Raw genomic sequence first — 3,674 nt, 5'->3', positions numbered from 1 at the left:
TATTTTAGGAACACTCATGAAATGTAAATTTCAGTAAAACGAAAATTCTGCCACAAATTTTTTATTTACAATGAGTAACGTTGATTAATAAGAAATTTATATCTAAATTCAAAGGTTTAATTAAATTTTCATTGCATCTCTACCGGAACATCAACTGATATAAGACCGGTTATTACCATTCCCATATAATTTCCATCATCAATCACCCAAGAAACTAAACATTTGACATCACTGCGTATCTATCCAAAAAACACAAGCACATTTCCCACACGTAATTATGGCCTCTACAGATTTCACCTGCAGTTTGAGTAGTGCAACCAAAAACTTTTATTCCTAACAAAGCAGCAGCATTTCATTACTAATTTACGATCCAGAGGCCGGAGATCGCAAAACTCGAATCACGCTCTTCCGGCGCGCCGCGATTCTCACGGCAAAGAAGCTCAAATCCCTGCCGTGTTTGGGGCTAAATTTTAGCGCCCGCCGAGGAGTGGAATGCCGAGCAGGGGTGAAGAGGAAGCGCACACCGGATGCTCGACACATGTTCTCCGCAGAGGCTCCAGCGCCGTCCAAACGGTCGTCGCCGCGCGGAAGCAAAACAGGCCCGCGATTTCCCGAGTTGCGGATAAGGTCGACGCGACGAGCTATAGTAATGAAAATTTTGCGAGGACCAAATAAGCTTGGCAAGGCATTAAATTAATACACTTGTGCGAGGAGTGTATGAGGTCTTCTTGAAATTTTTATAATTCATAATCACAATTTTAATCTAATCGCTGGAATTTATGCATCAAACTTTCGACGCAATTGCTGGTATATACATCACACTTTCAGCACAAATGTGTTAATTGAACAAGTTGCTTTGTTGGCGAAAGTCCTGATCAGTGACACAGAGGTGACCCGTGAGCTCGTGAAAGCTCTATTGATTGCTCATTATTGCCTGGCACTGTGACGCGCAATTGTGAGACAAAAAGCGTAATTATCAATAACGTAAATGCCGCACATGCGATGCCATTTAAGCTTTGTTTCGACACACAAGAATATTTCGGGGTAACTTCGGGCCACAATACCTACACATTTTAGGGTAACTTTACTCGACAATATTTGGACATTTTATAGTATATATTAAGTCACACGACAATGTTGTGAATCGCGTTGCAAATCCATGTTAAATGAGGGCAGGTTAGTTGCAGAATTATATGAGTAAATCTCATAATAAAGACAGGAGAAATTGAAATAATTTGAGTATGAGGTACGTCTGTAAAGTTGAGATTTAATTGGAATTTAAACCTTTCAAGAACAGACAATGTTATGCGATTTTTGAAAAATTGTAAATTCAAAGAAAATTATTAAATTGATGTAATTTTTAAATAATTTTCTTCATATTTTAATATAAAGCAGTTACAAATATGTTAAAAAATTGCAATTTGTAATTGCAATTTTATCTTGTAATTAAAAATTAATATTAATGCGATTACAAAGACTGTAGATGTTTGCAAAAGATCTCTCGAAATAAATTGATTTTTCTCGGAATTCGTTTGTTCTTTTCAAGACTGGCGAAATTTACTCCTTAGAAAAAGAATAAGTGAAATATTGCAGATCTTTAAATGCATCCAAGACGCAATAGGCCGCCCATGATATAGGCTCCATGAATTATTTGAAGCCTCTTGAATGAAACGTAGGCGTGACCAAAGAATGAATGTTTATGGGCCTCCATTGATATGTTGATCAGCTTTGCAACATGAATAAGACTGTTATCAATATGGCCTTTGTTTCAATGAATAAACATCTGGAGTTCATATTTCAGTCTCATTATAATAAGTGCGGTGAGTCAACAACATGAGTCTATATAGGTTTCATCCGCACTCATGGTCGTAATATTGATGAGTCTATCATTTAATTAAATCAGTATTGCTAATTATTATCATTCTTAATTGATCTTGGACAATTAGCCATTCACGACACTTTTACCATATCGTTATCTATACGGGGCTCGCAGGATCTACAGGGTTATTCTAAATGAATAAAGAAAAATGTATACACCAATTTTAAAACTATTTCTAACCTATTTAACCTATTTTTAACCAACCTATTTTAACTTTTTGAATCAGTCAATGTCTGAGCGTTGGGTAGGACGCATAGGAAATGAAGATCAGACTCCACACTTCTGGCCACCGAGATCACCTGATCTCACCCCATGTGACTATTTCTTATGGGGTTACTTCAAGGAAGCTGATTATGTCACACCTCTACCAGCAACTCTGTTTACGTCTCGCCTCTACCAGCAACTCTGTTTACATCCCGCCTCTACCAGCAACTCTGTTTACGTCCCGCCTCTACCCTGTCTCTTATACACATCTAGATGTGTATAAGAGACAGCTGTTTACGTCCCGCCTCTACCAGCAACTCTGTTTACGTCCCGCCTCTACCAGCAACTCTGTTTACGTCCCGCCTCTACCTGCAACTCTGTTTACGTCCCGCCTCTACAAGCAACTCTGTTTACGTCCCGCCTCTACCAGCAACTCTGTTTACGTCTCGCCTCTACCAGCAATTCTGATTGATCTGAAGAACCGTATCACAGCTATACGGTGCACTCAGTAACAGAAAATATGCTTTCTCGTGTGTGGGACGAGTTTGGCTACCGTTTAGACGTTGGCCGTGCAGCACATGCAAGGGGGATATTGCGAACATTCATTAATTTATGTGCAAAACATCTGATTATTTCTCTTTCTATTGGTGTATAAACTAATCATTTTTAATTGATATATAAACTAAATTTTAATCAATTGGGTTCATCATTTAGAATAACCCTGTATATTGCAATATTCTGTAACTGTGGTTGAAATTCAACACATGATGAGGTTGAAAGTTTTCATTTTGAGTGTGATGGGTGCTATATGGGAGTGATGGGGGTCTTGGTCGAGGGATGTGTTATGCGGGAGTGATGAGTGTGATATGTGCTTGATGGATGGGTGATGGGAGCGCGACGAGTGTGTGGTGTGCGATGGGTGGGTGTGACCGTGTGACTGAAGTGATGTGAGTGTAAGGGGTGTGTTGGGTGTGAAGAGCGTGATGGGTGTGATGGGTGTGATGGGGTGTGATGGGTGTAATGGCATCACGACATGAGAATAACGTTCGAGTGCATGTGTGTTCTGAACGGCGCATAAATACAGCGATGATGAATGACGGCGATGAAGATAGTGAACGAAGGTTATATATTCACTAGATATCGAGTGAAAGGGTGAATGCGAGTGAAAGGAACACTTGTGAACTCGTTAGTTTTGTAGGCGCTAACACGACGTGAACAGCAGTACAACCGACAGCTCATCGTCGGCCATTCAATGGCCACTGATGTGCCGACCTTAAATATTAATTGGCGTCGTGATGAGTAACAACCAGTGAAATGATGAGACCATTGACCTCTTTGTTGACCCCCAGTGGCGTCTGGTTAAACCATTCACCCTCAACCATTTATGGTTACGGTGAACTTGTCTTGTCCTCTCAACCATTCATGGTTACGGTGAACTTGTCTTGCCACTTCAACCATTCATGGTTACGGTGAACTTGTCTTGCCACTTCAACCATTCATGGTTACGTAACATACAATGTTATGTAATTTTTTGAAAAATGGTAAATTTAAAGAAAATGATTAAATTGATGTAATTTTTAAATTATTTGTT

Source organism: Hyalella azteca, unplaced genomic scaffold (genome assembly GCF_000764305.2).
Source record: "Hyalella azteca isolate HAZT.00-mixed unplaced genomic scaffold, Hazt_2.0.2 contig4353, whole genome shotgun sequence".
NCBI classification, from domain to species: Eukaryota; Metazoa; Arthropoda; class Malacostraca; order Amphipoda; family Hyalellidae; genus Hyalella; species Hyalella azteca.
Note: the sequence above shows the minus strand (reverse complement) of the source record.